Source organism: Grammomys surdaster, unplaced genomic scaffold (assembly GCF_004785775.1).
Source record: "Grammomys surdaster isolate TR1022 unplaced genomic scaffold, NIH_TR_1.0 126398, whole genome shotgun sequence".
Taxonomy (NCBI): Eukaryota; Metazoa; Chordata; class Mammalia; order Rodentia; family Muridae; genus Grammomys; species Grammomys surdaster.
Genome location: NW_021621192.1, coordinates 3,236,041 through 3,249,098, shown reverse-complemented (window position 1 = coordinate 3,249,098; position 13,058 = coordinate 3,236,041). Strand labels below are relative to the sequence as shown.

At 39.8% G+C, this 13,058-nt stretch overlaps 1 pseudogene; it reads left to right on the top strand.

The window, feature by feature from the left end:
• Positions 1–1,214: 1,214 nt before the first annotated feature.
• Positions 1,215–2,328, top strand: LOC114614669 (annotated as a pseudogene).
• The last annotated feature ends 10,730 nt before the right edge of the window (positions 2,329–13,058 follow it).

The following is a 13,058-nucleotide window of genomic DNA, read 5'->3' as shown; positions in this document are numbered from 1 at the left end:
ACTCAGCCTTCATATCCTAGTTTCAGCACCTTCTTATCCTCAAGGAGGATCAGTCAGTCCCTTAACAGCACAGAATAGTTAGTCCCTAGACTCTGGATTCTTGGGAAAAGTGTGGGATAATATTAACAGGTAGTTTGACCCTTCAGGAATAGCCACCGAATGGCTATGATGGAGGAATTGTCATACTAATAATTATTTTGTTTAAGTGTCTCACATAGCATGTTTTCAGGCAGCACTCCATAAATAAGGTGACCCTCTAGGTGCTGATGGCTCTCAAAAATTCTGATTGCAGCCACCTTAGGTAAGTGATCAAAACCTGGATGACAGAGATCTGTGAAACCACTACGCAGGCTGTTCCTCATCTTCCCCTTGGGTGATACGCCTCCAGGGTGATATCACTTTCATGATTAGAAGTCAATGACTTCTAAGATCCTAGAAAACAGGACAATCTAAGACAGGCACAGTCCAGTATGCTGGGAATACTCTGAGGTGGGGTCAACAATGTAGAGGCAATGGCATCCTGTCTCCCACTAGGCTGCCAAAATCTAAAACACGAGTGGGTGGAAATGTAGGAAGAATGATGCAGCTGCCTCTGCATGCTGGGGTCCATGCAACCTCAAAGATATCTCCTGCAGGAGGACCTAATTGAGGACTGCCTGAGAGACCAAGGATTGCTGATGCAGACAACACCATACAATCAGAAACTGCTGTTTAGAAGAAATGCTTTCTTGGGACCAATGGAGCATAGGTGGATGGTATTAAAGGAGCTTACAACAGAGTTCAGATGAGTTTGCTGCTTGTCTCACCTGCTCCCAGATTCTGTGCTGTTGATTCTGTGCCATCTCACCTCCAACCCCCAAGGGCAATTAGGGTTAGGTGGTGGGTGGTCCAGGGCACAAGCAGAATCTATGTGAATGACTCTTTCCCACTTTTTCTCACTAGCCACAGAGATTTTCTTGTTAGCCCCAGGGAGTATTTTGCTGACCCTAGAGAATCAACCGTTTTTCTCTCAGAGAAATGTCTGCTGATTGATCAATTGTTGACTCTATGCCTAACCTCAGGTTACCCTGGATGTCAAAGATGGCTTTTGAGAGGTATGAGAAGCCTGGAGAGATGGCTCAGCTGTTAAAGGCTAGGCTCACAACCAAAAATATAAGAGAAACTGAGTGCCTGCAGGAAGTACAAGGCACAGGATTGGAATAAATAAAATAGATATGGAGCGATCCTTTTATGGTAAAACAGAAAAGGTGAGAAAATTTAGATCTAGGATGAACATGGACCATATAAACAAAATCCTAAGTAACACACTGATGAGAGGAGAAATCATTGCAAAGCAGGGAGGAGGCAGTGTCCTTGAGACATAGAGAATAGGCCCTGGCATTGTTGCATTGGTGGTATTGACATGGAACACATGGGTGTAGGCCTCGGATGTGGATTTATTGGGCTCTGAGATTGAACATATGGGCTTGGCAATAGACTGCATGGACTCAGTTGATGGCATCGGCTTTGGCATTGAGCATGTAGGCCCACTGGTCCTGGACCACATGACCTCCAGTATTGAGCACATGGGCCAGACCATGAAGCTTATTGGATCTGACATCTAGCACATGGGAGTCTGCATAGGCTTTGGCCTGGAATGCATGGCTAGACCTATTGACTCTATGGAGCAAACCATTGAGTGCATGGGTTCTAGTGTAAAGCACATTAACCCTGCCATTGACAGCATGGACCTGCACATGATACCCACAGACATGGGGCTGGCTTGGAGTGCATTGCCCCTGTGATGGATACTATGGCTACTTGCCTGGACCACATGGGTGCCACCAACCTAAAGCACGTAGGTCTTGAAGACATACAAGCCCATCTTGAGCACATGAGCCTGGAGCAATGATTGCAAATAGGCTGGAGAACATGTGCCCTGCCATGGGCCCAGCATTGGACACTGGCATTGAGCAAATGAGCCAAGCCTTAAGTGACAAGTTAGTGCTATCTTTGACTGAACCATTGAGATGGAGCAGAGCAACTTTAGAAGCTTCTAGGTTCCTCTCTGGGAGCTGGTGGCCATGTATCTGGGGCAGCCAGGAAGGGCTGTCAGATATTTGTGAGAAATCTCCCATTTGATTTTATGTAGAAGATACTAACGGACAAATTCAATAGATGTGTCCATGTGCTGTATGCCTACATCAAGCTTAAGAATGTAAAGTCCAAGCAGTTGCAGAGTGGTTAAGTTTGAGTCTCCAAGAGGCAGCTGAAAGAGTCTGCCAGATGATGAATGTCATGAAGCTGAGAGACCAAGAGATTGATGTTTGAATTGACAGACATGCTTAAGCAATGTCTTTTATAGACATCAATACCAGACTTCTGAATTTTTTTTCTTTTTAGCCATTTTAATTTGTATAAAGACATTTTAAAAACTCGAAAGCTTTTGGCTAGAATCTGAATTACTCCTTTAGTGATTGGGGTTCCATTTGGCTTCATTGAGTTGCAATAAGCACAATTTGTGTGTGTGTGTGTGTGTGTGTGTGTGTGTGTGTGTGTTATCTTATTAGCGTCTAATATGACTTTGATAATAAATATCAGTTCCTAAGAAAAAAGAAAAGTATAAAATCACAAATGTGTTTCCAACGAAGAGGTGACCATTGCGAGAGGAGGTAGAGGACTGAGAACTGTCTAAGCAAATACAAAATTCAGGCAAAACAAATGGCATCACATTGGTCACTTCAAGTGTGAAACATTTTTCAAGTATATCATTAGAGTTTTTAATATGAGCTCTCTTCAGTTTTGTTTTGTTGTTTTTTGTTTTTATGTTAGGGACTTTGTGATATGAATTTGCCTCTTTAAACTGCATTAATTGTGTCCCAAAGTTTAAGTCTGTTATATTTTTATTTTCATTCAGTTCTAAAAGTTTTCAGTTTCTTTCTTCATTTCTAACTTGATCCAATTTTTATTCACTAATGAGCTGGTTACCTTTCACAAGTTTGTATGCTATCTGAGATTTCTATTGTTGTTGATATTCAGCTTTAATCCATGGTGGTCAGATAGGATTTGAGGGGGTACATTATTTAATTTTCCTATCTCTGCTACGACTTGCTAGTATGTGGTCAATTTTGAAGCAAGTTCCTTGAGTTGTTAAAAAGGTGTATATTGAGTGGAATGTTCTGTAGATGTCTGCTAGGTTCACTTGACTTATGATGTTATTTAATTCCAGAATTTCTCTTGATGGCCTACCTGTGTATTGATAGGTGTCAGATACTGAAGTCTCCCACTATCATTATGTTAGGGTAAATATGTGATTTCAGTTGTAGTTGTGGGGTTTTCTTTTTGTTTTAACTTGAGCATATAATGTTTGGCCCATAAATGTTTCAAATCCAGTTGATGAATTTTTCCTTTAATGAGTATGTAATGTTCTTTTCCATCTCTTCTGATTAGTTTTAGTTTGAAATCTCTTTTGGAAAACATTAAGATAGCTATACCTGTTTGCTTCTTGGTTCTATTTGCTTCGAATTACTTTTTTCAATCCTTTTAGCCTAAGGTAATGCCTGTACTTGATGGTGAGATATGTTCCTTGGGTGCAGCAAAAGGATGGATCTTGTTTTCTAACCCAGTCTGCCTAGTCTGTTAGTCTGTAGGAGCCTGTGTAAGAAAGCTGTGAACTGACTGTGAACTACAGATGGGGCAGAGTGAAGAATGCTCTTCCCATCAAGGGCTCTTCTGGAAAGAATTGCAGAACTGTGATAAGTGAATGCATTTGAAAACACAGACATGAAGGGAGGGTTCTAGAATATTCACATTGTCTCTGTGAGAAAGGCAAAGGAAGGCAGAGAAGTATATTCTTGGCTCTTTTCAAATGACCAAAGATGAAAGATGTAACACTAGGTAAATTCTCTCACTGTATTTGTATTTGTTTAAGTGAACTTTAAACATCGCCTCATGTTTTGCTTGCTTCAATAATATAAATGAGAAGTACTTTGTTTATATTGTTCTTGATCTCAAATGCTTGGAGTCTCCTGTTACCAGACACAGGTCTTTGGAATATTCTTTGATCTGCAGAGATATAGCCTTACTGGCCATGAGGTGGGTTGACATTTGATTGTGTCTTTTTATTGGGGGATTTTGACAGCTGATATTGAGAGTTACTATTGAATAGTGTATATTAAATTCCTGTTATTTTGTCGTTGTGTTTTTTCCTTCTCTTTTGCCTAACTGGCCTTGGTTATTTATTGCTGTAGGATTTTGGATATAGATAACCTCCTCAAACTGAACATTTTTTTCTAGTGTCTTCTATATAACTGCAATGCTGGAACTTGTTTTAAACTGTTTTTATTCTGAAGTATTTTTTTCTCCATTATTTGTGATTGACAGTTTTTCTGGGTACAGTAGTCTGAGCTGGCATCTGTGTTCTCTGAGAAATTATAGAGCATCCATCCAAGCCCAAATAAATGGTAATATGCTACAATAGTTGGCTGAATAGGACAGCAGGGAAGTACTCGGGGTACTCTGTCCACATCACAGGACTGAATCCAAAGGTGATAGAGGTAGGCTGAGAGGAGGGGCTTAGGTGTGTGGGAAACAGCAGACCAAAGAGTACTCTGGAGGGTACAAAAATGAAGAGTAAGACAGGCACATTTAGAATATTTGGGTCTCTGAAGAAAACAGATAAAAACCAAGGGTAGCCAGGCTTAGACCAGACAAACTGAACTTCCGTGGTGATCTGAGTGAGAAATGTTCCCTACAGGCTCGTGTATTTGAAAACTGGGTCTCTAGATACTGGCACTATTTAGGAAGACTATAGAAGGTTCAAGAGGTAGGGCCTTATTGGAGGAAGTCACTGAAGGTGGCCTTGCCCCTTGGCCCTTATTTTGCTTCGTCTTTCTCTTTTTCTTTTTCATACCTCTTTAAAAAAATATTTCAGATGGTCTATGGAAGACCTCCAAAGCAGAAAAATGCCTTGTGTAGTGTAACCAACTCTGTTGCTGTTCAGGCCCAGATCCAGTGCATTGAGTCTACTCCCAACATCTACTCCTTCTACAAGCTACTGGAACACAGGGAGGAGCAAGTCCTGCAGAACCAGATGTCACTGAATTGGACCAGCCCTATGTCTGCTGACCAGCTTCCAGCTTGGAGCTATAGCACCTGCAGCCTGAACTGCTTGCTCTGCTGGTAGACAAGGGTGGGGAGGAGGTAGTAGTGCAGCCTGCAGGCTGTAAGCGAGCTTGCCTGAAAGAGGTCAGCATTGAGGGTGGGAAGGTTTGAGGCAGCCTGGAACTTGCACAGAACCTGATACCAGACATCCTGCCTGGCTGCAAGATCATCCTGACTCTGGGCCCCAGCAGGATATCCATGATAAATCCAGTACTTATGATGCATCAGTGACAAGAAATCTGTAACCAGACCAAGGTCTCATTGCAATGAGTATTTGCATGCAAAGCTGTTTGGGCAGAAGTGTGTGTGTGTGTGTGTGTGTGTGTGTGTGTGTGTGTGTGTGTGTGTGACACATTGCAGTTTCCAGTGCCACTACAAAGAATGGATGTGTGATGGAGAGGTGGAAAAGATGGAGGGATGGAGAGGTGCCTGTGCAGTAGGGAAAGGTGAACTAGAGACTCAACAGTGATGATAGGGTATGAGAGAAGACTGCGTGCTACCACTGAGGACCATGTGCATGTTTGTCCTTTGTGATGCTGCCTAAATCCATGTTGATGTTCATAGGGTATGCTGCTGCAAGAGAAGGAAGGCATGGGGAGGGGCTTGTTGATGTCCTTAGCTTGTGCTACCACCAAGGGCTATAATGGTATCTCTGGCCTGTGCTGTGGCAGAGGGCTAGGTTGGTGTCTATGCTTTATGAGACCATTGGTGACCATGCTGAGGTCCATGACATGTGATGTCACCAGAAACTATGTGGAAGTCCATGACTTGTGTTCCCTTTAACCGTAAGAGGCAAGGAAGTTACTTTTACAGTAGCATCCATGACTGCAGACTCATAGTTGAGAAACAGGGACTTTAGAAGGCTTTGGTGAAGACCCCTACCTACACTCTGCACCATCACACCTAGCCCCAAAAGTAGAAACCTAGACATGAAATCATATAAGAGAACTCATAGAAATTGTGATAAGGGCTAGAGAGATAGCTCAGCAAATAAGAACACTGTTTGCTCTTTAAGAGGACCAGAACTCACATGGCAGTTTACAACTGTCTATAACGCCAGTTCCAGGGGATTCAATACCCTCATAAGAACACACATGCAGGTTAAACACTAATGCATATAAAATAAAATAGATTAATTATAAAAACAAAAAATGTGAAAAGGAAGCTAAGTATTTATTTCTACAATTGAGGGCTAGTGATGGAGGTGCTGATGGGGAAAGATTCAGGTTTCTTTAAGGGGCTAGCTACTGGGAGTTTGACCATGCTCCAGTGAACATACAGGCAACACAAACTGGACTTGAGTGGTTGTTGTCATCGATGTTGTCCCCTTCCTTCTTCTCTTCCTTCTCCTCTTCTTCCTCTTCCTCTTTCTTCCTCAGAGGAGGAAGTTTACAAGGGTGGGGGCAGACCTAGAAGACTTCAAAGTAAATGTGATCTGGGTGCATGATGTGAAATTTCCAAATAATCAGTAAAAGTATTATGGGAAAAATATCTCAGTATTGTTTGTCTTATGGTACAAGTCCTTTTCTGATTGCTATTTCTAGTTCTGTGAAGGATTACATTAGAAATTTGATAGTCCATAAAACATAAAGGTTATTTTTTTTAATACAGTTGTTTTCACAATGTTAATTTTTCCAGTCAAAAATCATGAATGTTTTTCCATCACCTATTATTTTCTGTGATTACTTTTTTCAATGTTTTGGTGTCATGGTAGTCTTTGATGTATTTGGTTGAGTTCTAGGTGTTCTCACTCTTTCTCTCTCATGATAGGCTATATTTCCTATTTCCTTTCTCAGCAGACTTGTTACTTGTATATATGAAAACACATATGTTGATTTTTGTTTCCTGCAACCATACTGAATGTATTTGTTAGATATGAGAATTTTCTGGGGGATGACTTAGGGCCTTTTAAGTATCAAATTAGGTCATCTGTAAAAGGATAATTTCTCTTCCTTTCCTTTTTGCACACTCTTTTTATGTCTTTTTTTATCTTTTAAAGAATATTTTAGTAGAAAGAGAATTTTATTCAACATGTTTTGGTCACAGCCTTCCCTTTCCCCTAGTTCTTCCCAGATAGACAACCCCTTCCATACTCACCCAACTTTGTATCCCTTAACAAAATCATCTGGATACATTTGTGATGTCCAGATATTCTTAGACAAGTAGCCTTCCAGTGGAGCTTGATTCAATTACCAGGGGTTACACTCTTAGTGAAAACTGTCTTCCTCTTTTAGCTGCTAACAATTGTTAGTCTCCTTAGCTAGGGTGGGACTTCATGATCAATTCCTCTACTCACGCTGGGATTTTGTCTGGCTTGGCCTGGAACAGGTCTTGTGGATTCTGTCACAACTTCTGTGAGTTCATATGTGCACTATCCTGCTATAGTGAAAGGCACTGTTCCCTGAGTCATTCACTGCCTCTGGCTTTGGTTACACAGGGATCTTTTATCTTTGGGAGTAGTAGATACTCTGCATGTTTTATTTCTGGTTGCATGTTCTATAGTCTTTCATTCTCTGCACTTTAGCCAGTGTGTACTACTGTGTTAATCACCTTCTACTTCAAATACTCTGTCCATTTAGCAGAGTAATAATACTGCGTTCTCCCCTAGTGCTTATGACCAACCTAGTTACAGATTCTTGGCTTCTTTAACGCTGCCAGACATGGGATATATTGTTTGGAGCAGGCTTTAGATCTTATCAGTTACACCCACAATGGCTATACCACTACTGTTTAGTGGGTATAATTTGTCCAGCTAGTCATTGTAGTTAGTTTGCAGGGTTCTCAGCTGAGTAAGATTGATGAATACTTTTATCCTCCTGTAGTATGCATAGCTTCTTGCAGCACCATAAAAGCTAAACCATAGGAATGAAGCTTCCGAGTGAATACCAGCTTGACTTCTCCATAGTCTATGAGTCAGTATGTAGTTTCTTTAGCAATAGGGTCTTATTTTCAAGTTCTGGGTGGTAGTCAAGATCAATTCTTTTTAAAGCAGCCATTTTTTCCTTCCCTGATAAGATAGTGGATGGAAATGCTTTTTTTTTTTTTTTTGTCTTTAGGCTTGTTGCTCTGTAATTACAACAGTGGAGCTTTCAATAAGTTCCTCTCTAAAGTCTAATCCAGTGAGACTAGAAAGAGCTGTTCACAGGATAAGCCCTGTCCTGCCTTTCCATCTAGGGTTCCTGTGCTTTGACTGGTGCTAGACTAAATGCTTGCCAGTGTTTTTCATAGTCAGGTCATTAATGCAGGTACAGTGAAAACAGCCTCAAGCTGCTCCACCCAGGTGAGCAACAGGCCCAAGTGCTTTGATGCTCCCTTGTTCTCAAATTGCCTTGCTAGCATAGGTGTGGACACAGTAGATCATGACTAATAACATTTTCGTCTGGTATAAAAGGCAGTCAGATCAAAGCACTCTGCACTGGTAAGGCAGTTAGGCAAAGCATAGGAACTGAGTAATGCTACATACTCTGTTGATACTGGTACTGTTGGACATAAAGATCCAAAACCAGGAGACGCAACCCCCCAGAAATACTCATGGAAGGGATTCGCTGCAATTTACATGAGGTTTATTAAAAACTGATAAATTGACAAATACCAGTGCACTGGGGTACCCTTACATGCAGGCAAAAGGAACCCCGAATTAAAGCTGAGGGCAGCTTATATACTAATTTTACAGAATTTATGAGGACAATTATCTCTTTAAAAATAACCATAAAGGCCAAACTCCAACAGCCTTTCTCAGGCTTGGGTTTCCATTCCCAGGTCCTGGTTACTAAGCAACTCAAGTTTACACCACAAAGAGGATTAATTTAAGTGACTTCTGTTTACTCAGATTTACACCACAAAGAGGATTAACTTAAGTGATTTCTGTTTACCCAGGTGTACTTTAAGGGCCCATCTCCTTGATAAGACTCTTATCTTGGGTCCCTCTGACTGAAATGTTTGAGTCTTTGGAATGTGCTCTCCAGGATGTGCCTGGTAGAAGACTAATATTTGAGTGTAGACCGAAGCTCAGACTTAAGGATTTTTTTAAGTTCCATCTTTTAAGTTCAAGCTGAGACTGGAAATTACGTCCTTACAGTACTTGTTCCAGTCACCCTATATTTCCCCTAGCATGCTAGTACTCACAGAGAACTTGTACTCCTCTTCACAGAAGTTGCAGCTCTCTGATACAAACACCCTCCAATTCCCTCCTTGATGTATCCCACACCTTCCACTGTATTCAGACTTGTCTCAGCAAATCTGAATCAACACATTTCCTGGGCTCGTGTAGTTCTACATGATGGTCACATGATGAGCTAGTGGAATTGGGAAAGACCTTAGGGCTTTGAAGGCATAAAAATCATACTGTCTCACTCTAGCTGAATACACTTATAAGAAAAAAAAATTTAGTTGGCCAGTATCTCAGAATAACATGGGACCATTAACTCGTGAACTCCCAGGGGAGGGCCCCAGGGCTGAAACATCCTGACTCCTCAGTTTCCCAGCTGTGTGTGTGCCAATAAGACAGAGCACTCCTGCTTGGTACATCCTGACTCCTCAGTTTCCCAGCTGTGTGCCGATAAGAAATACAATCAAGAATGTTCCCCTATTTCCCAGCCCCCCTCCCAGCCTGTGGCTTTTGTCTTTATAAACCTGTGTATTTTGATATTGGGGCTCTCTCTCTCGCTCCTTCCCTCTTGTGGAGGTACGAGATTGAGTCCCAACTAGCTGGTTCCTAGTAAAATCCTATTGCTTTGATTGCATCAAGTGCCAACTTCTGTGGTCATTTGGGGTGAGTGCTGGTTCCCGGGACCTGAGTGGGGTCTCAGCCTCTTCTGGGCCTTACACAGTGACTGTGTGATTCTGCTAAGATTATGACTCACCACCACCAGCAAAGATCCAGGGGCTACTTTGCTGTTATCTGTTTGATCCCTGGATTGTAGCTACTTTCAAAAACTGTATTTTTAGAACGTTGTACTGTGTTCCTATATAGCTCACTAATGCTCTTTGTCCTTTTAGTTAAAGCCTTCCTGAGGGCTCAGAACCACCCCACACTTTAGTTGGGATCCCAAAAAGCCAACTCACCACCACTCTTCTTCCCCCTTCCCCACCCCCACACACTGCCACAACCAATAACAACAAACTAATAGGAATTAACAACCATTGGTCATTAACATCTTTCAATGTCAATGGACTCAATTCCCCAATAAAAAGATACAGTCTTTAAAAAAAATGGATGGAAAAACAGTATCCATCCTTCTGCTCCATACAAGAAACACGCTTCAACATCAAAAATAGATATTACCTCAGAGTAAAGTGTTAGGAAAAGGTTTTCCAAGCAAATGAACCCAAGAAATATGGAGGTGTAGCTATTTTAATACCTAATAAAATAGATTTCCAACCAAAATTAATCAAAAGAAATAGGGAAGGACACTTCATGTTCAACAATGGAGAAATTCACAAAAATGATGTTTCAATTTTTAGCATCTATGCAATGCAAGGACACCTACATATTTAAAAGAAATAATACTAAAGTTTAAACCACCCATCAAACCTTACATATTTGTAGTGGGAGACTTTAGTATCCTTTTCTCACCAGTGGATAAGTCATCCAGACAGAAACTAAACACAGAAATGATAGAGCCAACAGACATTATGATCCAAATGACCTAATGTATCTACATAACATTTCACCCAAACACAAAATATCTTCTTCTTGCACCTCACAAAATAGTCTCCAAAACTGACCACATACTCATTCACAAAGCAACAATAGAAACAATAGAAAATCTACAAACTTATGGAAACTGAACAACTCTCTACTCAATGACCACTGGGGAAAAAATAAAGAAATTAAAGACTTCCTATAATTCAATGAAAATGAATGCATAACATACCCAAACTTATGGAACACAATGAAAACACTGCTAAGAGGAAAGTTCATAGCACTAAATACTTCCATAAAAACATTGTAGAGATCTCATAACATGAACTTAACAACGTGCCTAGAAGCAAACTCTAAAACAAAAAGTAGGAAACATACCAAAGAGGAAGAAATGACAAAGAATAATTAAACTTAGGTATGAAATCAATAAAATATAAACAAAGAGAAAATACAAAGAATAATCAATGAAATGAAAAATTGGTTCCTTGCAAAAAATCAACAAGATATGCAATCCTTTATCCAAACTACCTAAAAGGCTGAAAAAGAATATCCAAATTAACAAAATAAGAAGTAAAAAGGAGGACATAACAACAGATACCAAGAAAATCCAAACAATAATACAAAAGCCTGTGTTCCATAAAGTTGGTAAATATAAAAAACATACAAATGGACAAACAAAAACATCAAACAATTTTCTCGATAGAAACCAATTGCCAAAGTTCAAATAAACCATTTAAATAGATCTATAGACCTAAGAAAATAGAAGCAGTCATTTAAGTTCTAGAGCAAGAAGACAACTAAGGAGATCAAGGGAATACAAATTAGGATAAAATCAAAATATCACTATCCACAGATGATATTATAGTTTGTATAAGCTATCCCAAAATTTTTACCAGGAAACTTCACAGTTGATAAACACCTTTAGAGAATTGGCTGGATATAAGATTAACTCAAAAAAAAATAGCTCTCCTATAAACAAACAAAAAACTTGGCTGAGAAAGAAATCAGGAAAACAACATCCTTTACAAGAGTCATGAAAAATATAAAATATTTTGGTGTAACTCTAACCAAGCACGTAAAACACATAGAACACAAATAAGTAGACATGTACCAAGATAAAAAAAAAACAGAGAAATTATGATGACCTGGAAAGAAAACTTGGGAGATGTGGGGAGAGATGATACATGCCAGTATTGGATCAGCTTGTTCTACTAGGAGGGATAGGAAACTTTAGATGCCACTGAGAAAACCTAAATGGCCCATGGAGACAATATATGTGTTCTAGAAAGCATCTTAGCAAAGACAATAAGTAAATTGTATTTCCTTGTGGCCACATTACTAAAGAAAGACATCTCAAAGATGTCAAGTGTAGCAAATAACTATGCTTACTTAAAGCCAAATAATGTAAAATTTTGCATTTCTAGCACTCCCTTTGCCTAAAGATAAATGATAATCCTTGTACCTTACAGCCTTGTTTACAAGAGACAATAACTTCAGTGTCATAAAAAAGATTCTGAGAGAAGTTGGGGGAGGGAAAACCATAATCAGAATGTAATGTATGAAAAAAATCTATTTTATTAAAAAAGAAGAATATGTAAGGATGAGATATTTCTTAGTAACCTTTACAGATATAACTTGATGAGTTACCAAAATTCAATATTGTAAAGGCATATTATAAAACTGATTCTCCCTTTGAAAAGCTCATACTCACACTTGGGTATGTAGTATTATTGCTCTAATATATCTCTTGCCTTTAATTTCTTTAATCATGTGAAAATCATGCCTTAATAAACGTCTGTTTCATACTGACTCATCCTGAAGTTAATTTTCTCAGCAAAATCATGAATTCCAGTTTCACCTGGGAATGGCATTGGGTCCCCGTCCTGCCTACTGCTGACATCTTAAGGCCTCTTCAGGATCCATCTGAAGCATTGTTGGTGAGTTTGTGTGCCTGTTTCTTAGCTAATCTGTTCTGCTTGGCATGGTTTGCATATTATCTTGTTTGGTTTTGTTTTTCAGTCTGTTTTCTGGTAAAAATACCACATAGTGTTTAATGAGTGTCACTAGTACCAAGGATAGAAATCCTCTAAAGTCATCTATATCCCACTCCTGGATCAGATAGAAAAATATAAAGCTTGGTCATTGTGGTATAGTCTATTTGGTTTGGTCCACTTATGTCTTAAGGTACTTTGTTACCCTCAACCCTAAAGCAGCCTGAGACCCAAAAATGGTAAAGAAGATACTCTTGAAAATAGGTGGGTTGGTATACCAG